The sequence below is a fragment of the Cricetulus griseus genome, chromosome 5 (genome assembly GCF_003668045.3).
Source record: "Cricetulus griseus strain 17A/GY chromosome 5, alternate assembly CriGri-PICRH-1.0, whole genome shotgun sequence".
Taxonomy (NCBI): domain Eukaryota; kingdom Metazoa; phylum Chordata; class Mammalia; order Rodentia; family Cricetidae; genus Cricetulus; species Cricetulus griseus.
In genome coordinates, this window is record NC_048598.1 from 171,467,779 (window position 1) to 171,491,262 (window position 23,484).

Consider the following 23,484-nt stretch of genomic DNA (forward strand, 5'->3'; position numbering starts at 1 on the left):
GCTTTGTGATGTCACCTGAATGGTATCTCTGTGGTTCTGTGATGTCACCTGAAGGGGTCTCTGCGTATCTGTGAAGTCACCTGAAGTGTCTCTCTGTGGCTCTCAGATGTCAACTGAGGGGTCTCTTGGAGGCATTGTGATGTCACCTGAATGGTGTATCTGTGGCTCTGCGATTTCACCTGAATGGGTCTCTGTGGCTCTGTGATATCACCAGAAGGATCTCTCTCTGGTTCTGTGATGTCACAAGAAGTGTCAATCTGTGGCTATGTGATGTCCTCTGAAGGGTAACTCTGTTGCTCTGTGATGTCACCTGAAGTGTCTCGCTGTGGCTCTGTGATGTCACCTTTAGTGTCTCTGTGTGGCTCTGTGATGACAACTGAATGGTGTCTCTGTGGCTCTGTAATGTCACCTGAATTGTCTCTCTGTGGCTCTGTGATATCACCGGAAGGGACTCTCTTTGGTTCTGTGATATCACCTTAAGGTTCTCTCTGTGGCTCTGTGATGTCACCTAAGGGAAACTCTATGTCATTGTGAAGTAACCTGAAGTGTCTGTCTGTGGCTCTGTATGTCACCAGTAGTATCTCTCTGTGGATCTGTGATGACACTTGAAGAGTCTTTCAGGGGCTCTCTTAAGTAACCTAAAGTGTCTCAATGTGGCTCTGTGATTTCACGTGAAGTAATTCTCTGTGGCTCTGTGATGTCACCTGAATGGTCTCTCTATGGCTCTGTGATGACACCTGAAGTGTCTCTGTGTGGCTCTGTGATGTCACCTGAGAATCTCTCTGTGGCTCTGTGATGACACCTGAAGTGTTACTGTGTAGCTCTGTGATTTCAACTGAAGCATCTCTCTGAGGCTCAGGGATGTCAACTGAAGGGTCTCTCTGTGGCTCTGTGATGTCACCAGAAGGGTCTATCTCTGGTTCTGTGATGTCACCTGAAGGGTCTCTTGGTGGCTTTGTGATGTCACGTGAATGGTGTCTCAGTGGCTCTGTGATGTCACCTGAAGGGGACTTTGTGGCTCTGTGACTTCATCTGAAGGTTCTCTCTGTGGCCCTCTAATGTCACCAGCAGGGTCTCTCTGTGGCTCTGTGATGTCACCTGAAGGGTCACTCTGTGGCTCTCTGATGACAACTGAAGTGTCTCTCTGTGGCTCTGTGATGTCACCTGAAGGGTCTCTCTGTTGCTCTGTGATGACACCTGAAGCATCTCTCTGTTTCTCTGTGATGTCACCTGAAAGTGTCTCTGTGGCTATGTGATGACACCTGAAGAGTCTCTCTGTGGCTCTGTAATGTCATCTGAAGTTTCTATGTGTGGCTCTGTGATGTCACCTGTAGTGTCTCTCTGTGGCTATGTCGTGACACTTGAAGCGTCTCTCTGTGGCTCTGTGATGTCACCTGAAGCATCTCTCTGTTTCTCTGTGATGTCACCAGAGGGCCTCTCTCTGGTTCTGTGATGTCACCTGAAATGTCTCTTGGTGGCTTTGTGATATCACGTGAATGGTATCTCTGTGGTTCTGGGATGTAAACTGAAAGGGTCTCTTTGTCTCTGTGATGTCACCTGAAGGGTCTCTCTGTGGCTCTCTGATGTCAACTGAGGGGTCTCTCTGTGGCTCTGTGATATCACCTGAAGGGAAACTCTGTGGCTCTTTGATGTCACCTGAAGTATCTCTCTGTGGCTCTGAGATGACACCTGAAGGGTCTCTCTGTGGCTCTGTGAAGTCACCTGAAATGTCTCAATGTGGCTCTGTGGTGTCACCTGAATGGTCTATTCGTGGCTTTGTGATGTCACAAGAATGGTTTATCTGTGGCTCTGTGATGTCACCAGAAGGGGTCTCTGTTGCCCTGTGATATCACCAGAAGTATCTCTCTTTGGTTATGTGATGTCACAAGAAGTGTCGATCTGTGACGTTCCCTGATGGGTAACTCTGTGGCTCTGTAATGTCACCTGAATTGTCGCACTGTGGTTCTGTGATGTCACCTGAAAGGACTCTCTGTGGTTCTGTGATGTCACCTGAAGTGTCTCTCTCTGGTTCTGTGATGTCACCAGAAGGGTCTCTCTGTGGCTCTCTGATGTCACCTGAAGGGTCTCTCTGTGGCTCTGTGACATCACCTGAATGGTCTATCATGCACCTCTGTGATATCACAAGCAGTGTCATTCCTGTGGCTCTGTGATGTCTCCTGAAGATTCTCTCCTGTGGATCTGTGATGTCACCTGAAGTGTAACTCTGTGACTCTGTGATGTCACATGAAGTGTCTCTCTGTGGCTCAGTGATGTCACCTGAAGGGTCTGTCTCTAGTTCTGTGATGTCACCTGAAAGGTCTCATAGAGGCTTTGTGATGTTACCTGAATGATGTCTCTGTAGCTCTCTGATGTCACCAGAAGAGGTCTCTTTTGCTCTGTGATGTCAACAGAAGGATCTCCCTCTGGTTCTGTGATGTCACCTGAATGGTCTCTTGATGGCTAAGGGATGTCAACTGAAGGGTCACTCTGTGGCTCTATGATGTCACCAGAAGGGTCTCTCTGGTTCTGTGATGTCACCTGAATGGTCTCTTGATGGCTTTGTGATGTCAACTGATTGGTGTCTCTGTGGCTCTGTGATGTCACCTGAAGGGGTCTCTGTGTCTCTGTGATGTAACCTGAAGTGTATGTCTGTGGCTCTGTGATATCTCCTGAAATGTCACTCTGTGGCTCTGTGATGTCACCTGTTGTGTCTCTTTGTTGCTCTGAGATGACACCTGAAGGGTGTCCTGTGGCTCTGTGTGGTCACCTGAGCTGTCTCAATGTGGCTCTGTGATGTCACCTGATGGGTCTCTTAGTGGCTTTGTGATGTCACCTGAATGGTGTATCTGTGGCTCTGTGATGTCACCTGAAGTGTCTCACTGTGGCTCTGTGATGTCACCTGTAATGTCTCTGTGTGTCTCTGTGATGACACCTGAAGGGTCTCTCTGTGGCTCTGTGATGTCACCTGCAGTGTCTCTTAGTGGCTTTGTGATGTCACCTGAAGGGTCACTCTGTGGCTCTGTGATGACACCTGAAGGGTCTCTCTGTGGCTCTGTAATGTCACCTGAAGGTTCTCTCTGTGGCTCTGTGATGTCACCTGAAGTGTTGCTCTGTGGCTCTGTGATATCACCTGAAGGGTCACTCCGTGGCTCTCTGATGACAACTGAAGTGTCTCTCTGTGGCTCTGTGATGTCAACTGAAGGGTCTCTCTGTTGCTCTGTGATGACACCTGAAGGGTCTCCTGTGGCTCTGTGTGCTCACCTGAACTGTCTCAATGTGGCTTGTAATGTCACCTGAAGGGTCTCTCTGCGGCTCTGTGATGTCACCAATAGTGTCTTTCTTGTGGCTCTGTGACATCACCTGAAGGGTCTATCATGCTCCTCTGAGATATCACAAGAAGTGTCATTCCTGTGACTCTGTAATGTCACCTGAGGTGTCTCTCTGTGGCTCTGTGATGACACGTGAAGTGTCTCTGTGTGGCTCTGTGATGTCACCTGAAGCATCTCTGTAGCTAAGGGAGGTCAACTGAAGGGTCTCTCTGTGGCTCTGTGATGTCTCCAGAGGGGTCTCTCTCTGGTTCTGTGATGTCACCTGAAAGGTCTCTTGGAGGCTTTGTGATGTCACCTGAATGGTATCTCTGTGGTTCTGTGATGTCACCTGAAGGGGTCTCTGCGTATCTGTGAAGTCACCTGAAGTGTCTCTCTGTGGCTCTCAGATGTCAACTGAGGGGTCTCTTGGAGGCATTGTGATGTCACCTGAATGGTGTATCTGTGGCTCTGCGATTTCACCTGAATGGGTCTCTGTGGCTCTGTGATATCACCAGAAGGATCTCTCTCTGGTTCTGTGATGTCACAAGAAGTGTCAATCTGTGGCTATGTGATGTCCTCTGAAGGGTAACTCTGTTGCTCTGTGATGTCACCTGAAGTGTCTCGCTGTGGCTCTGTGATGTCACCTTTAGTGTCTCTGTGTGGCTCTGTGATGACAACTGAATGGTGTCTCTGTGGCTCTGTAATGTCACCTGAATTGTCTCTCTGTGGCTCTGTGATATCACCGGAAGGGACTCTCTTTGGTTCTGTGATATCACCTTAAGGTTCTCTCTGTGGCTCTGTGATGTCACCTAAGGGAAACTCTATGTCATTGTGAAGTAACCTGAAGTGTCTGTCTGTGGCTCTGTATGTCACCAGTAGTATCTCTCTGTGGATCTGTGATGACACTTGAAGAGTCTTTCAGGGGCTCTCTTAAGTAACCTAAAGTGTCTCAATGTGGCTCTGTGATTTCACGTGAAGTAATTCTCTGTGGCTCTGTGATGTCACCTGAATGGTCTCTCTATGGCTCTGTGATGACACCTGAAGTGTCTCTGTGTGGCTCTGTGATGTCACCTGAGAATCTCTCTGTGGCTCTGTGATGACACCTGAAGTGTTACTGTGTAGCTCTGTGATTTCAACTGAAGCATCTCTCTGAGGCTCAGGGATGTCAACTGAAGGGTCTCTCTGTGGCTCTGTGATGTCACCAGAAGGGTCTATCTCTGGTTCTGTGATGTCACCTGAAGGGTCTCTTGGTGGCTTTGTGATGTCACGTGAATGGTGTCTCAGTGGCTCTGTGATGTCACCTGAAGGGGACTTTGTGGCTCTGTGACTTCATCTGAAGGTTCTCTCTGTGGCCCTCTAATGTCACCAGCAGGGTCTCTCTGTGGCTCTGTGATGTCACCTGAAGGGTCACTCTGTGGCTCTCTGATGACAACTGAAGTGTCTCTCTGTGGCTCTGTGATGTCACCTGAAGGGTCTCTCTGTTGCTCTGTGATGACACCTGAAGCATCTCTCTGTTTCTCTGTGATGTCACCTGAAAGTGTCTCTGTGGCTATGTGATGACACCTGAAGAGTCTCTCTGTGGCTCTGTAATGTCATCTGAAGTTTCTATGTGTGGCTCTGTGATGTCACCTGTAGTGTCTCTCTGTGGCTATGTCGTGACACTTGAAGCGTCTCTCTGTGGCTCTGTGATGTCACCTGAAGCATCTCTCTGTTTCTCTGTGATGTCACCAGAGGGCCTCTCTCTGGTTCTGTGATGTCACCTGAAATGTCTCTTGGTGGCTTTGTGATATCACGTGAATGGTATCTCTGTGGTTCTGGGATGTAAACTGAAAGGGTCTCTTTGTCTCTGTGATGTCACCTGAAGGGTCTCTCTGTGGCTCTCTGATGTCAACTGAGGGGTCTCTCTGTGGCTCTGTGATATCACCTGAAGGGAAACTCTGTGGCTCTTTGATGTCACCTGAAGTATCTCTCTGTGGCTCTGAGATGACACCTGAAGGGTCTCTCTGTGGCTCTGTGAAGTCACCTGAAATGTCTCAATGTGGCTCTGTGGTGTCACCTGAATGGTCTATTCGTGGCTTTGTGATGTCACAAGAATGGTTTATCTGTGGCTCTGTGATGTCACCAGAAGGGGTCTCTGTTGCCCTGTGATATCACCAGAAGTATCTCTCTTTGGTTATGTGATGTCACAAGAAGTGTCGATCTGTGACGTTCCCTGATGGGTAACTCTGTGGCTCTGTAATGTCACCTGAATTGTCGCACTGTGGTTCTGTGATGTCACCTGAAAGGACTCTCTGTGGTTCTGTGATGTCACCTGAAGTGTCTCTCTCTGGTTCTGTGATGTCACCAGAAGGGTCTCTCTGTGGCTCTCTGATGTCACCTGAAGGGTCTCTCTGTGGCTCTGTGACATCACCTGAATGGTCTATCATGCACCTCTGTGATATCACAAGCAGTGTCATTCCTGTGGCTCTGTGATGTCTCCTGAAGATTCTCTCCTGTGGATCTGTGATGTCACCTGAAGTGTAACTCTGTGACTCTGTGATGTCACATGAAGTGTCTCTCTGTGGCTCAGTGATGTCACCTGAAGGGTCTGTCTCTAGTTCTGTGATGTCACCTGAAAGGTCTCATAGAGGCTTTGTGATGTTACCTGAATGATGTCTCTGTAGCTCTCTGATGTCACCAGAAGAGGTCTCTTTTGCTCTGTGATGTCAACAGAAGGATCTCCCTCTGGTTCTGTGATGTCACCTGAATGGTCTCTTGATGGCTAAGGGATGTCAACTGAAGGGTCACTCTGTGGCTCTATGATGTCACCAGAAGGGTCTCTCTGGTTCTGTGATGTCACCTGAATGGTCTCTTGATGGCTTTGTGATGTCAACTGATTGGTGTCTCTGTGGCTCTGTGATGTCACCTGAAGGGGTCTCTGTGTCTCTGTGATGTAACCTGAAGTGTATGTCTGTGGCTCTGTGATATCTCCTGAAATGTCACTCTGTGGCTCTGTGATGTCACCTGTTGTGTCTCTTTGTTGCTCTGAGATGACACCTGAAGGGTGTCCTGTGGCTCTGTGTGGTCACCTGAGCTGTCTCAATGTGGCTCTGTGATGTCACCTGATGGGTCTCTTAGTGGCTTTGTGATGTCACCTGAATGGTGTATCTGTGGCTCTGTGATGTCACCTGAAGTGTCTCACTGTGGCTCTGTGATGTCACCTGTAATGTCTCTGTGTGTCTCTGTGATGACACCTGAAGGGTCTCTCTGTGGCTCTGTGATGTCACCTGCAGTGTCTCTTAGTGGCTTTGTGATGTCACCTGAAGGGTCACTCTGTGGCTCTGTGATGACACCTGAAGGGTCTCTCTGTGGCTCTGTAATGTCACCTGAAGGTTCTCTCTGTGGCTCTGTGATGTCACCTGAAGTGTTGCTCTGTGGCTCTGTGATATCACCTGAAGGGTCACTCCGTGGCTCTCTGATGACAACTGAAGTGTCTCTCTGTGGCTCTGTGATGTCAACTGAAGGGTCTCTCTGTTGCTCTGTGATGACACCTGAAGGGTCTCCTGTGGCTCTGTGTGCTCACCTGAACTGTCTCAATGTGGCTTGTAATGTCACCTGAAGGGTCTCTCTGCGGCTCTGTGATGTCACCAATAGTGTCTTTCTTGTGGCTCTGTGACATCACCTGAAGGGTCTATCATGCTCCTCTGAGATATCACAAGAAGTGTCATTCCTGTGACTCTGTAATGTCACCTGAGGTGTCTCTCTGTGGCTCTGTGATGACACGTGAAGTGTCTCTGTGTGGCTCTGTGATGTCACCTGAAGCATCTCTGTAGCTAAGGGAGGTCAACTGAAGGGTCTCTCTGTGGCTCTGTGATGTCTCCAGAGGGGTCTCTCTCTGGTTCTGTGATGTCACCTGAAAGGTCTCTTGGAGGCTTTGTGATGTCACCTGAATGGTATCTCTGTGGTTCTGTGATGTCACCTGAAGGGGTCTCTGCGTATCTGTGAAGTCACCTGAAGTGTCTCTCTGTGGCTCTCAGATGTCAACTGAGGGGTCTCTTGGAGGCATTGTGATGTCACCTGAATGGTGTATCTGTGGCTCTGCGATTTCACCTGAATGGGTCTCTGTGGCTCTGTGATATCACCAGAAGGATCTCTCTCTGGTTCTGTGATGTCACAAGAAGTGTCAATCTGTGGCTATGTGATGTCCTCTGAAGGGTAACTCTGTTGCTCTGTGATGTCACCTGAAGTGTCTCGCTGTGGCTCTGTGATGTCACCTTTAGTGTCTCTGTGTGGCTCTGTGATGACAACTGAATGGTGTCTCTGTGGCTCTGTAATGTCACCTGAATTGTCTCTCTGTGGCTCTGTGATATCACCGGAAGGGACTCTCTTTGGTTCTGTGATATCACCTTAAGGTTCTCTCTGTGGCTCTGTGATGTCACCTAAGGGAAACTCTATGTCATTGTGAAGTAACCTGAAGTGTCTGTCTGTGGCTCTGTATGTCACCAGTAGTATCTCTCTGTGGATCTGTGATGACACTTGAAGAGTCTTTCAGGGGCTCTCTTAAGTAACCTAAAGTGTCTCAATGTGGCTCTGTGATTTCACGTGAAGTAATTCTCTGTGGCTCTGTGATGTCACCTGAATGGTCTCTCTATGGCTCTGTGATGACACCTGAAGTGTCTCTGTGTGGCTCTGTGATGTCACCTGAGAATCTCTCTGTGGCTCTGTGATGACACCTGAAGTGTTACTGTGTAGCTCTGTGATTTCAACTGAAGCATCTCTCTGAGGCTCAGGGATGTCAACTGAAGGGTCTCTCTGTGGCTCTGTGATGTCACCAGAAGGGTCTATCTCTGGTTCTGTGATGTCACCTGAAGGGTCTCTTGGTGGCTTTGTGATGTCACGTGAATGGTGTCTCAGTGGCTCTGTGATGTCACCTGAAGGGGACTTTGTGGCTCTGTGACTTCATCTGAAGGTTCTCTCTGTGGCCCTCTAATGTCACCAGCAGGGTCTCTCTGTGGCTCTGTGATGTCACCTGAAGGGTCACTCTGTGGCTCTCTGATGACAACTGAAGTGTCTCTCTGTGGCTCTGTGATGTCACCTGAAGGGTCTCTCTGTTGCTCTGTGATGACACCTGAAGCATCTCTCTGTTTCTCTGTGATGTCACCTGAAAGTGTCTCTGTGGCTATGTGATGACACCTGAAGAGTCTCTCTGTGGCTCTGTAATGTCATCTGAAGTTTCTATGTGTGGCTCTGTGATGTCACCTGTAGTGTCTCTCTGTGGCTATGTCGTGACACTTGAAGCGTCTCTCTGTGGCTCTGTGATGTCACCTGAAGCATCTCTCTGTTTCTCTGTGATGTCACCAGAGGGCCTCTCTCTGGTTCTGTGATGTCACCTGAAATGTCTCTTGGTGGCTTTGTGATATCACGTGAATGGTATCTCTGTGGTTCTGGGATGTAAACTGAAAGGGTCTCTTTGTCTCTGTGATGTCACCTGAAGGGTCTCTCTGTGGCTCTCTGATGTCAACTGAGGGGTCTCTCTGTGGCTCTGTGATATCACCTGAAGGGAAACTCTGTGGCTCTTTGATGTCACCTGAAGTATCTCTCTGTGGCTCTGAGATGACACCTGAAGGGTCTCTCTGTGGCTCTGTGAAGTCACCTGAAATGTCTCAATGTGGCTCTGTGGTGTCACCTGAATGGTCTATTCGTGGCTTTGTGATGTCACAAGAATGGTTTATCTGTGGCTCTGTGATGTCACCAGAAGGGGTCTCTGTTGCCCTGTGATATCACCAGAAGTATCTCTCTTTGGTTATGTGATGTCACAAGAAGTGTCGATCTGTGACGTTCCCTGATGGGTAACTCTGTGGCTCTGTAATGTCACCTGAATTGTCGCACTGTGGTTCTGTGATGTCACCTGAAAGGACTCTCTGTGGTTCTGTGATGTCACCTGAAGTGTCTCTCTCTGGTTCTGTGATGTCACCAGAAGGGTCTCTCTGTGGCTCTCTGATGTCACCTGAAGGGTCTCTCTGTGGCTCTGTGACATCACCTGAATGGTCTATCATGCACCTCTGTGATATCACAAGCAGTGTCATTCCTGTGGCTCTGTGATGTCTCCTGAAGATTCTCTCCTGTGGATCTGTGATGTCACCTGAAGTGTAACTCTGTGACTCTGTGATGTCACATGAAGTGTCTCTCTGTGGCTCAGTGATGTCACCTGAAGGGTCTGTCTCTAGTTCTGTGATGTCACCTGAAAGGTCTCATAGAGGCTTTGTGATGTTACCTGAATGATGTCTCTGTAGCTCTCTGATGTCACCAGAAGAGGTCTCTTTTGCTCTGTGATGTCAACAGAAGGATCTCCCTCTGGTTCTGTGATGTCACCTGAATGGTCTCTTGATGGCTAAGGGATGTCAACTGAAGGGTCACTCTGTGGCTCTATGATGTCACCAGAAGGGTCTCTCTGGTTCTGTGATGTCACCTGAATGGTCTCTTGATGGCTTTGTGATGTCAACTGATTGGTGTCTCTGTGGCTCTGTGATGTCACCTGAAGGGGTCTCTGTGTCTCTGTGATGTAACCTGAAGTGTATGTCTGTGGCTCTGTGATATCTCCTGAAATGTCACTCTGTGGCTCTGTGATGTCACCTGTTGTGTCTCTTTGTTGCTCTGAGATGACACCTGAAGGGTGTCCTGTGGCTCTGTGTGGTCACCTGAGCTGTCTCAATGTGGCTCTGTGATGTCACCTGATGGGTCTCTTAGTGGCTTTGTGATGTCACCTGAATGGTGTATCTGTGGCTCTGTGATGTCACCTGAAGTGTCTCACTGTGGCTCTGTGATGTCACCTGTAATGTCTCTGTGTGTCTCTGTGATGACACCTGAAGGGTCTCTCTGTGGCTCTGTGATGTCACCTGCAGTGTCTCTTAGTGGCTTTGTGATGTCACCTGAAGGGTCACTCTGTGGCTCTGTGATGACACCTGAAGGGTCTCTCTGTGGCTCTGTAATGTCACCTGAAGGTTCTCTCTGTGGCTCTGTGATGTCACCTGAAGTGTTGCTCTGTGGCTCTGTGATATCACCTGAAGGGTCACTCCGTGGCTCTCTGATGACAACTGAAGTGTCTCTCTGTGGCTCTGTGATGTCAACTGAAGGGTCTCTCTGTGGCTCTGTGATGTCACCTGAAGTGTTGCTCTGTGGCTCTGTGATATCACCTGAAGGGTCACTCCGTGGCTCTCTGATGACAACTGAAGTGTCTCTCTGTGGCTCTGTGATGTCAACTGAAGGGTCTCTCTGTTGCTCTGTGATGACACCTGAAGGGTCTCCTGTGGCTCTGTGTGCTCACCTGAACTGTCTCAATGTGGCTTGTAATGTCACCTGAAGGGTCTCTCTGCGGCTCTGTGATGTCACCAATAGTGTCTTTCTTGTGGCTCTGTGACATCACCTGAAGGGTCTATCATGCTCCTCTGAGATATCACAAGAAGTGTCATTCCTGTGACTCTGTAATGTCACCTGAGGTGTCTCTCTGTGGCTCTGTGATGACACGTGAAGTGTCTCTGTGTGGCTCTGTGATGTCACCTGAAGCATCTCTGTAGCTAAGGGAGGTCAACTGAAGGGTCTCTCTGTGGCTCTGTGATGTCTCCAGAGGGGTCTCTCTCTGGTTCTGTGATGTCACCTGAAAGGTCTCTTGGAGGCTTTGTGATGTCACCTGAATGGTATCTCTGTGGTTCTGTGATGTCACCTGAAGGGGTCTCTGCGTATCTGTGAAGTCACCTGAAGTGTCTCTCTGTGGCTCTCAGATGTCAACTGAGGGGTCTCTTGGAGGCATTGTGATGTCACCTGAATGGTGTATCTGTGGCTCTGCGATTTCACCTGAATGGGTCTCTGTGGCTCTGTGATATCACCAGAAGGATCTCTCTCTGGTTCTGTGATGTCACAAGAAGTGTCAATCTGTGGCTATGTGATGTCCTCTGAAGGGTAACTCTGTTGCTCTGTGATGTCACCTGAAGTGTCTCGCTGTGGCTCTGTGATGTCACCTTTAGTGTCTCTGTGTGGCTCTGTGATGACAACTGAATGGTGTCTCTGTGGCTCTGTAATGTCACCTGAATTGTCTCTCTGTGGCTCTGTGATATCACCGGAAGGGACTCTCTTTGGTTCTGTGATATCACCTTAAGGTTCTCTCTGTGGCTCTGTGATGTCACCTAAGGGAAACTCTATGTCATTGTGAAGTAACCTGAAGTGTCTGTCTGTGGCTCTGTATGTCACCAGTAGTATCTCTCTGTGGATCTGTGATGACACTTGAAGAGTCTTTCAGGGGCTCTCTTAAGTAACCTAAAGTGTCTCAATGTGGCTCTGTGATTTCACGTGAAGTAATTCTCTGTGGCTCTGTGATGTCACCTGAATGGTCTCTCTATGGCTCTGTGATGACACCTGAAGTGTCTCTGTGTGGCTCTGTGATGTCACCTGAGAATCTCTCTGTGGCTCTGTGATGACACCTGAAGTGTTACTGTGTAGCTCTGTGATTTCAACTGAAGCATCTCTCTGAGGCTCAGGGATGTCAACTGAAGGGTCTCTCTGTGGCTCTGTGATGTCACCAGAAGGGTCTATCTCTGGTTCTGTGATGTCACCTGAAGGGTCTCTTGGTGGCTTTGTGATGTCACGTGAATGGTGTCTCAGTGGCTCTGTGATGTCACCTGAAGGGGACTTTGTGGCTCTGTGACTTCATCTGAAGGTTCTCTCTGTGGCCCTCTAATGTCACCAGCAGGGTCTCTCTGTGGCTCTGTGATGTCACCTGAAGGGTCACTCTGTGGCTCTCTGATGACAACTGAAGTGTCTCTCTGTGGCTCTGTGATGTCACCTGAAGGGTCTCTCTGTTGCTCTGTGATGACACCTGAAGCATCTCTCTGTTTCTCTGTGATGTCACCTGAAAGTGTCTCTGTGGCTATGTGATGACACCTGAAGAGTCTCTCTGTGGCTCTGTAATGTCATCTGAAGTTTCTATGTGTGGCTCTGTGATGTCACCTGTAGTGTCTCTCTGTGGCTATGTCGTGACACTTGAAGCGTCTCTCTGTGGCTCTGTGATGTCACCTGAAGCATCTCTCTGTTTCTCTGTGATGTCACCTGAAAGTCTCTCTGTGGCTCTGTGATGTCACCTGAAGTGTAACTCTGTGGCTCTGTGAAGTCATATGAAGTGTCTCTCAGTGGCTCTGTGATGTAACCTGAATTGTATCTATGTTGCTCTGTGATGACACCTGAACGGTCTCTCTAGGCTCTGTGATGTCACATGAAGGGTCTCTGTGGTTCTGTGATGTCACCTGAAAGGTCAATCTGTGGCTCTGTGATGTCACCTGAAACGTCTCTCTGTGACTCTGTGATGTAAACTCAAGGGTCTCTCTGGGGCTCTGTGATGTCAACAATAGTTTCTCTCCTGTGGCTCTGTGACATCACCTGAATGGTCTATCATGTGCCTCTCGGATATCACAAGACGTGTCATTCTTGTGGCTCTGTGATTTCTCCTGAACAGTCTCTACAGTGGCTCTGTGATTTCATCAGAAGGGTCTTTCTCTGGTTATGTGGTGACACCTGAAGCGTCTCTCTGTTTCTCTGTGATGTCACCTGAATGGTCTCTCTGTGGCTCTGTGATGTCACCTGAAGTGTAACTCTGTGGCTCTGTGATGTCAACTGAAGCATCTCTCTGTGGCTCAGGGATGTCAACTGAAGAGTATCTCTGTGGCTTTGTGATATCACCTGAAGCGTCTCTCTGTGGCTCTCTGATGACAACTGAAGTGTCTCTCTGTGGCTCTGTGATGTCACCAGAAGGATCTCTCTCTGGTTCTGTGATGTCACATGAGGTGTCAATCTGTGTTTGTGTGATGTCAAATGAAGGGTAAATCTGTGGCTCTGTGATGTAACCAGAAGTGTCTCTCTGTGTCTCTGTGAAGTCAACTGAAGGGTAAATCTGTGGCTCTGTGATGTAACCAGAAGTGTCTCTCTGTGTGTCTGTGAAGTCAACTGAAGTGTCTGTCTGTGGCTCTGTGATGACACCTGAAGAGTCTCTCTGTGGCTCTGTGATGTCATCTGAAGTTTCTCTCTGTGGCTCTGTGATGTCACCTGAAGCGTCTCTCTGTTTCTCTGTGATGTCAGCTGTATGGTCTCTCTGTGGCTCTGTGATGTCAACTGAAGGGTAACTCTGTGGCTCTGCCATGTCACCTTAAAGGAATCATTGTGGCTCTGTGATGTCACCTGAAAGTTCTCCCTGTGTTTCTTTGATGACAACTGAAGGGTCTCTCTGTGGCTCTGTGATGAAACCTGAAGTGTCTCTCTGTGGCTGTGTTGACACCTGAAGGGTCTCTCTGTGGCTCTGTGATGTCACTAGAAAGGAATCTCTGTGGTTCTGTGATGTAACCTGAAGCGTCTCTTGGTGGCTAAGGGATGTCAACTGTAGGGTCTCTCTGTGGCTCTGTGAAGTCACCAGAAGGGGCTCTCAATGGTTCTGTGATGTCACCTGAATGGTGTCTTGGTAGCTTTGTGATGTCAACAGAATGTTGTCTCTGTGGCTCTGTGATGTCACCTTAAGGGGTCTCTGAGTCTCTGTGATGTCACCTGAAGGGTCTCTATGTGGTTCTATGATGTCACCTTTAGTGTCTCTCTGTGGCTCTGTGATGCCACTTGAAGGGTCTCTCTGTGGCTCTGTGAAGCCACCTGAAGTGTTTCTATGTGGCTCTGTGTTGTCACGTTAAGGGTCTCTCTGTGGTTCTGTGATGACTCCTGAAGTATCTCTGTGTTGATCTGTGATCTCACCTGAAGTGTCTCTCTGTGGCTCGGTGATGACCCCTGAAGTGTCTCTGTTTCTCTGTGATGTCACCTGAAGAGTCTCTCTGTGGCTAAGTGATATCACCAGAATGGTCACTCTCTGGTTCTGTGATGTCACCTGAAGTGTCTTCTTGGATGCTTTGTGATGTCATCTGAATGGTATCTCTGTTGTTCTGTGATGTCACCTGAAGGGTCACTCTGTGCCTCTGTGATGACAATTGAAGTGTCTCTCTGTGGCTCTGTGATGTCACCTGAAGTGTCTCTCTCTGGTTCTGTGATGTCACCTGAAGGGTCACTCTGTGCCTCTGTGATGACAATTGAAGTGTCTCTCTGTGGCTCTGTGACATCACCTGAATGGTCTATCATGCACCTCTGTGATATCACAAGCAGTGTCATTCCTGTGGCTCTGTGATGTCTCCTGAAGATTCTCTCCTGTGGATCTGTGATGTCACCTGAAGTGTAACTCTGTGACTCTGTGATGTCACATGAAGTGTCTCTCTGTGGCTCAGTGATGTCACCTGAAGGGTCTGTCTCTAGTTCTGTGATGTCACCTGAAAGGTCTCATAGAGGCTTTGTGATGTTACCTGAATGATATCTCTGTAACTCTCTGATGTCACCAGAAGAGATCTCTTTTGCTCTGTGATGTCAACAGAAGGATCTCCCTCTGGTTCTGTGATGTCACCTGAATGGTCTCTTGATGGCTAAGGGATGTCAACTGAAGGGTCACTCTGTGGCTCTATGATGTCACCAGAAGGGTCTCTCTGGTTCTGTGATGTCACCTGAATGGTCTCTTGATGGCTTTGTGATGTCAACTGATTGGTGTCTCTGTGGCTCTGTGATGTCACCTGAAGGGGTCTCTGTGTCTCTGTGATGTAACCTGAAGTGTATGTCTGTGGCTCTGTGATATCTCCTGAAATGTCACTCTGTGGCTCTGTGATGTCACCTGTTGTGTCTCTTTGTTGCTCTGAGATGACACCTGAAGGGTGTCCTGTGGCTCTGTGTGGTCACCTGAGCTGTCTCAATGTGGCTCTGTGATGTCACCTGATGGGTCTCTTAGTGGCTTTGTGATGTCACCTGAATGGTGTATCTGTGGCTGTGTGATGTCACCTGAAATATCTCACTGTGGCTCTGTGATGTCACCTGTAATGTCTCTGTGTGTCTCTGTGATGACACCTGAAGGGTCTCTCTTTGGCTCTGTGATGTCACCTGCAGTGTCTCTTAGTGCTTTGTGATGTCACCTGAAGGGTCACTCTGTGGCTCTGTGATGACACCTGAAGGGTCTCTCTGTGGCTCTGTAATGTCACCTGAAGGTTCTCACTGTGGCTCTGTGATGTCACCTGAAGTGTTGCACTGTGGCTCTGTGATATCACCTGAAGGGTCACTCCGTGGCTCTCTGATGACTACTGAAGTGTCTCTCTGTGGCTCTGTGATGTCACCTGAAGGGTCTCTCTGTTGCTCTGTGATGACACCTGAAGGGTCTCCTGTGGCTCTGTGTGCTCACCTGAACTGTCTCAATGTGGCTTGTAATGTCACCTGAAGGGTCTCTCTGCGGCTCTTTGATGTCACCAATAGTGTCTTTCCTCTCTGACATCAACTGAAGTGTCTATCATGCTTCTCTGTGATATCACAAGAAGTGTCATTCCTGTAACTCTGTGATGGCACCTGAATCTTCTCTCTGTGTCTTTGTGATGACACCTGAAGTTTCTCTGTGTGGCTCTGTGATGACACCTGAAGCATCTCTCTGTGGCTAAGGATGTCAACTGATGTGTCTCTCTGTGGCTCTGTGATGTCACCTGAAGTGTTGCTCTGTGGCTCTGTGATGTCACCTGAAGGGTCTCTCTGCGGCTCTGTGATGTCACCAATAGTATCTTTCTTGTGGCTCTGTGACATCACCTGAAGGGTCTATCATGCGCCTCTGAGATATCACAAGAAGTGTCATTCCTGTGACTCTGTAATGTCACCTGAGGTGTCTCTCTGTGGCTCTGTGATGACACGTGAAGTGTCTCTGTGTGGCTCTGTGATGTCACCTGAAGCATCTCTGTAGCTAAGGGAGGTCAACTGAAGGGTCTCTCTGTGGCTCTGTGATGTCAACAGAAGGTTCTTTCTCTGGTTCTGTGATGTCACCTGAAGCATCTCTCTGTTTCTCTGTGATGTCACATGAATGGTCTCTCTGTGTCTCTGTGATGTCACCTGAAGTGCCTCTCTGTGGCTCTGTGATGTCACCTGAAATGTCTCTCTGTGGCTCTGTAATGTCACCTGAGCATCTCTGTGTGGCTCTGTGATGACACCTGAAGTGTCTGTGTGTAGCTCTGTGATTTACCCTGAAGCATCTCTCTGAGGCTCAGGGATGTCAACTGAAGGGGCTCTCTGTGGCTCTGTGATGTCAACAGAAGGTTCTTTCTCTGGTTCTGTGATGTCACCTGAAGAGTCTCTTAGTAGCTTTGTGATATCACCTGAATGTTCTTTCTGTGGCTCTGTGATGTCACCTGAAGGTTCTCTCTGTGGCTCTGTGATGTCACCTGAAGCGTCTCTCTGTGGCTCTGTGATGTCACCTGAAGCGTCTATCTGTTTCTCTGTGATGCCACCTGAAAGTCTCTCTGTGACTCTGTGTGTCACCTGAAGTGTAACTCTGTGGCTATGTGATGACACCTGAAGTCTCTCTCTGTGCTCTGTGATGTCACCTGAATTGTATCTCTGTTGCTCTGTGATGACACCTGAAGAGTCGCTCTGTGGCTCTGTGATGTCATGTGAAGTTTCTCTCTGTGGCTCTGTGATGTCACCTGTATTGTCTCTCTGTTGCTCTGTGATATCACCTGAAGGGTCTCTCTGTGGCTCTGTGATGTCACCTGAATGGTAACTCTATGCCACTGTGATGTAACCTGAAGTGTCTATCTGTGGCTTTGTGATGTCACCTGTAGTTTCTCTCTGTGACTCTGTGATGACACCTTAAGAGTCTCTCTGTGGCTCTGTGAAGGCACCTGAAGTGTCTCAAAGTGGCTCTGTGATGTCACCAGAAGGGTGCTCTGTCGCTCTGTGATGTCACCAGAAGGATCTCTCTCTGGTTCTGTGATGTCACATGAGGTGTCAATCTGTGTTTGTGTGATGTCAAATGAAGGGTAAATCTGTGGCTCTGTGATGTAACCAGAAGTGTCTCTCTGTGTCTCTGTGAAGTCAACTGAAGGGTCTCTCTGCGGCTCTGTGATGACACCTGAAGAGTCTCTCTGTGGCTCTGTGATGTCATCTGAAGTTTCTCTCTGTGGCTCTGTGATGTCACCTGTAGTGTCTCTCTGAGGCTATGTGGTGTCACCTCAAGTATCTCTCTGTGGCTCTGTGATGTCACCTGAAGGGTAACTCTGTGGCTCTGCGATGTCACCTGAAGCATCTCTCTGTGGCTCTGTGAAGATACCTGAAGTGTCTCTGTGTGGCTCTGTGATGTCAACTGAAGCGTCTCTCTGTGGCTCAGGGATGTCAACAGAAATGTCTCTCTGTGGTTCTCTGATATCACCTGATGGTTCTCTCTGTGGCTCTGTGATGTCACCTAAGGGAAACTCTATGTCATTGTGATGTAAACTGAAGTGTCTGTCTGTAGCTCTGTGATGTCACCAGTAGTATCTCTCTGTGGATCTGTGATGACACCTGAAGTGTCTTTCAGGGGCTCTGTTAAGTAACCTGAAGTTTCTCAATGTGGCTCTGTGATGTCACCAAAATTGTTTTTCCTGTGGCTCTGTGACATCACCTGAAGGGTCTATCATGCGCCTCTGTGATATCACAAGAAGTGTCATTCCTGTGACTCTGTAATGTCACCTGAGGCGTCTCTCTGTGGCTCTGTGATGACACATGAAGTGTCTCTGTGTGGCTCTGTGATGTCACCTGAAGTATCTCTGTAGCTAAGGGAGGTCAACTGAAGGGTCTCTCTGTGGCTCTGTGACGTCACCAGAGGTGTCTCTCTCTGGTTCTGTGATGTCACCTGAAAGGTCTCTTGGAGGCTTTGTGATGTCACCTGAATGGTATCTCTGTGGTTCTGTGATGTCACCTGAAGGGGTCTCTGCATATCTCTGACGTCACCTGAAGTGTCTCTCTGTGGCTCTCAGATGTCAACTGAGGGGTCTCTTGGAGGCATTGTGATGTCACCTGAATGGTGTATCTGTGGCTCTGCGATTTCACCTGAATGGGTCTCTGTGGCTCTGTGATATCACCAGAAGGATCTCTCTCTGGTTCTGTGATGTCACAAGAAGTGTCAATCTGTGGCTATGTGATGTCCTCTGAAGGGTAACTCTGTTGCTCTGTGATGTCACCTGAAGTGTCTCGCTGTGGCTCTGTGATGTCACCTTTAGTGTCTCTGTGTGGCTCTGTGATGACAACTGAATGGTGTCTCTGTGGCTCTGTAATGTCACCTGAATTGTCTCTCTGTGGCTCTGTGATGTCACCTGAAGGGACTCTCTTTGGTTCTGTGATATCACCTGAAGGGTCACTCTGTGGATCTCTGATGACAACTGAAGTGTCTCTCTGTGGCTCTGTGATGTCACCTGAATGGTCTTTTGTGGCTCTGTGATGTCACCTGAAGGGTCTCTCTTCAGCTCTGTGATGTCAACAAAATTGTTTTTCCTGTGGCTCTGTGACATCACCTGAAGGGTCTATCATGCACCTCTGTGATATCACAAGAAGTGTCATTCCTGTGGCTCTGTGATATCTCCTGAAGTTTGTTCTCCTGTGGCAATGTGATGTCACCTGTAGTGTCTCACTGTGGCTGTGTGGTGACATCTGAAGTTTCTCTCTGTGGCTCTGTGATGTCACCTGAAGTATAACTCTGTGGCTCTTTGATGTCACCTGTAGTGTCTCTCTGTGGCTGTGTGGTGACACCTGAAGTTTCTCTCTGTGGCTCTGTGATGACACCTGAACCGTCTCTCTGTGGCTCTGTGATGTCACCTGAAGCGTCTCTTGTGGCTCTGTTATGTCACCAATAGTTTCTTTCCTGTGGCTCTGTGACATCACCTGAATGGTCTATAATGTGCCTCTCGGATTTCACAAGAAGTGTCTTTCCTGTGGCTCTGTGATGTCACCTGAAGGGTAACTCTGTGGCTCTATGATGTCACCTGAAGCATCTCTCTGTGGCTCTGTGAAGGCACCTGAAGTGTCTCTGTGTGGCTCTGTGATGTCAACTGAAGCGTCTCTCTGTGGCTCAGGTATGTCAACTGAAGAGTCTCTCTGTGGCTCTCTGATATCACCTTAAGGTTCTCTCTGTGGCTCTGTGATGTCACGTAAGGGAAACTCTATGTCATTGTGAAGTAACCTGAAGTGTCTGTCTGTGGCTCTGTATGTCACCAGTAGTAACTCTCTGTGGATCTGTGATGACACCTGAAGAGTCTTTCAGGGGCTCTGTTAAGTAACCTAAAGTGTCTCAATGTGGCTATGTGATGTCACGTGAAGTAATTCTCTGTGGCTCTGTGATGTCACCTGAATGGTCTCTCTATGGCTCTGTGATGACACCTGAAGTGTCCCTGTGTGGCTCTGTGATGTCACCTGAGAATCTATCTGTGGCTCTGTGATGACACCTGAAGTGTTACTGTGTAGCTCTGTGATTTCAACTGAAGCATCTCTCTGAGGCTCAGGGATGTCAACTGAAGGGTCTCTCTGTGGCTCTGTGATGTCACCAGAAAGGTCTATCTCTGGTTCTGTGATGTCACCTGAAGCGTCTCTTGGTGGCTTTGTGATGTCACGTGAATGGTGTCTCAGTGGCTCTGTGATGTCACCTGAAGGGGACTTTGTGGCTCTGTGACTTCATCTGAAGGTTCTCTCTGTGGCCCTCTAATGTCACCTGGAGGGTCTCTCTGTGGCTCTGTGATGTCACCTGAAGGGTAACTCTGTGGCTCTGTGATGTCATCTGAAGTGTCTCTCCGTGTCTTTATGATGTCACCTGTAGTGTCTCTCTGTGGCTATGTGATGACACCTGAAGAGTCTCAGTGTGGCTCTGTGAAGGCACCTGAAGTGTCTCTGTGTGGCTCTGTGATGTCAACTGAAGCGTCTCTCTGTGGCTCAGGTATGTCAACTGAAGAGTCTCTCTGTGGCTCTCTGATATCACCTTAAGGTTCTCTCTGTGGCTCTGTGATGTCACGTAAGGGAAACTCTATGTCATTGTGAAGTAACCTGAAGTGTCTGTCTGTGGCTCTGTATGTCACCAGTAGTAACTCTCTGTGGATCTGTGATGACACCTGAAGAGTCTTTCAGGGGCTCTGTTAAGTAACCTAAAGTGTCTCAATGTGGCTATGTGATGTCACGTGAAGTAATTCTCTGTGGCTCTGTGATGTCACCTGAATGGTCTCTCTATGGCTCTGTGATGACACCTGAAGTGTCCCTGTGTGGCTCTGTGATGTCACCTGAGAATCTATCTGTGGCTCTGTGATGACACCTGAAGTGTTACTGTGTAGCTCTGTGATTTCAACTGAAGCATCTCTCTGAGGCTCAGGGATGTCAACTGAAGGGTCTCTCTGTGGCTCTGTGATGTCACCAGAAAGGTCTATCTCTGGTTCTGTGATGTCACCTGAAGCGTCTCTTGGTGGCTTTGTGATGTCACGTGAATGGTGTCTCAGTGGCTCTGTGATGTCACCTGAAGGGGACTTTGTGGCTCTGTGACTTCATCTGAAGGTTCTCTCTGTGGCCCTCTAATGTCACCTGGAGGGTCTCTCTGTGGCTCTGTGATGTCACCTGAAGGGTAACTCTGTGGCTCTGTGATGTCATCTGAAGTGTCTCTCCGTGTCTTTATGATGTCACCTGTAGTGTCTCTCTGTGGCTATGTGATGACACCTGAAGAGTCTCAGTGTGGCTCTGTGAAGTCACCTGAAGTGTAACTCTGTGGCTCTGTGAAGTCATATGAAGTGTCTCTCTGTGGCTCTGTGATGTAACCTGAATTGTATCTATGTTGCTCTGTGATGATACCTGAACGATCTCTCTAGGCTCTGTGATGTCACATGAAGGGACTCTGTGGTTCTGTGATGTCACCTGAAAGGTCAATCTGTGGCTCTGTGATGTCACCTGAAACGTCTCTCTGTGACTCTGTGATGAAAACTGAAGGGTCTCTCTGGGGCTCTGTGATGTCAACAATAGTTTCTCTCCTGTGGCTCTGTGACATCACCTGAATGGTCTATCATGTGCCTCTCAGATATCACAAGACGTGTCATTCTTGTGGCTCTGTGATTTCTCCTGAACAGTCTCTACAGTGGCTCTGTGATTTCATCAGAAGGGTCTTTCTCTGGTTATGTGGTGACACCTGAAGCGTCTCTCTGTTTCTCTGTGATGTCACCTGAATGGTCTCTCTGTGGCTCTGTGATGTCACCTGAAGTGTAACTCTGTGGCTCTGTGATGTCCACTGAAGCATCGCTCTGTGGCTCAGGGATGTCAACTGAAGAGTCTCTCTGTGGCTTTGTGATATCACCTGAAGCGTCTCTGTGTGGCTCTGTGATGTCACCTGAAGGGAAAATCTATGGCATTGTGATGTAACCTGAAGTGTCAGTCTGTGGCTCTGTGATGTCAACAGTAGTATCTCTCTGTGGCTCTGTGATAACACCTGAAGAATCTTTCTGTGGCTCTGTTAAGTCACCTGAGGGGTCTCAATCTGGCTCTGTGATGTTACCTGAAGGTTCTCTTAGTGGCTTTGTGATGTCAACTGATTGTTGTATCTGTGCTCTGTGATGTCACCAGAAGTTGTCTTTGTGGCTCTGTGATGTCAACTGAAGTGTCTCTCTGTGGTTCTGTGATGTAACGTGAAGGGTCTCTCTGCAGCTCTGTAATGTCTCCTGAGCATCTCTGTGTGGCTCTGTGATGACACCTGAAGTGTCTGTGTGTAGCTCTGTGATTTACCCTGAAGCATCTCTCTGAGGCTCAGGGATGTCAACTGAAGGGGCTCTCTGTGGCTCTGTGATGTCAACAGAAGGTTCTTTTTCTGGTTCTGTGATGTCACCTGAAGAGTCTCTTAGTAGCTTTGCGATATCACCTGAATGTTCTTTCTGTGGCACTGTGATGTCACCTGAAGGTTCTCTCTGTGGCTCTGTGATGTCACCTGAAGCGTCTCTCTGTGGCTCTGTGATGTCACCTGAAGCGTCCATCTGTTTCTCTGTGATGCCACCTGAAAGACTCTCTATGGCTCTGTGTGTCACATGAAGTGTAACTCTGTGGCTATGTGATGACACCTGAAGTCTCTCTCTGTGCTCTGTGATGTCACCTGAATTGTATCTCTGTTGTTCTGTGATGACACCTGAAGAGTCGCTCTGTGGCTCTGTGATGTCATGTGAAGTTTCTCTCTGTGGCTCTGTGATGTCACCTGTATTGTCTCTCTGTGGCTATGTGATATCACCTGAAGGGTCTCTCTGTGGCTCTGTGATGTCACCTGAATGGTAACTCTATGCCACTGTGATGTAACCTGAAGTGTCTATCTGTGGCTTTGTGATGTCACCTGTAGTTTCTCTCTGTGACTCTGTGATGACACCTTAAGAGTCTCTCTGTGGCTCTGTGAAGGCACCTGAAGTGTCTCAAAGTGGCTCTGTGATGTCACCAGAAGGGTGCTCTGTGGCTCTGTGATGTCACCAGGAGGATCTCTCTCTGGTTCTGTGATGTCACATGAGGTGTCAATCTGTGTTTGTGTGATGTCAAATGAAGGGTAAATCTGTGGCTCTGTGATGTAACCAGAAGTGTCTCTCTGTGTCTCTGTGAAGTCAACTGAAAGGTCTCTCTGCAGCTCTGTGATGACACCTGAAGAGTCTCTCTGTGGCTCTGTGATGTCATCTGAAGTTTCTCTCTGTGGCTCTGTGATGTCACCTGTAGTGTCTCTCTGAGGCTATGTGGTGACACCTGAATCATCTCTCTGTGGCTCTGTGATGTCACCTGAAGCGTCTCTCTGTTTCTCTGTGATGTCAGCTGTATGGTCTCTCTGTGGCTCTGTGATGTCACCTGAAGGGTATCTCTGTGGCTCTGCGATGTCACCTTAAAGGAATCTTTGTGGCTCTGTGATGTCACCTGAAAGTTCTCTCTGTGTTTCTTTGATGACAACTGAAGGGTCTCTCTGTGGCTCTGTGATGAAACCTGAAGTGTCTCTCTGTGGCTGTGTTGACACCTGAAGGGTCTCTCTGTGTCTCTGTGATGTCACTTGAAAGGAATCTCTGTGGTTCTGTGATGTAACCTGTAGCGACTCTCGGTGGCTAAGGGATGTCAACTGTAGGGTCTCTCTGTGGCTCTGTGAAGTCACCAGAAGGGGCTCTCAATGGTTCTGTGATGTCACCTGAATGGTGTCTTGGTAGCTTTGTGATGTCAACAGAATGTTGTCTCTGTGGCTCTGTGATGTCACCTTAAGGTGTCTCTGAGTCTCTGTGATGTCACAGCAAGGGTGTCTCTGTGGCTCTGTGATGTCACCTGAAGG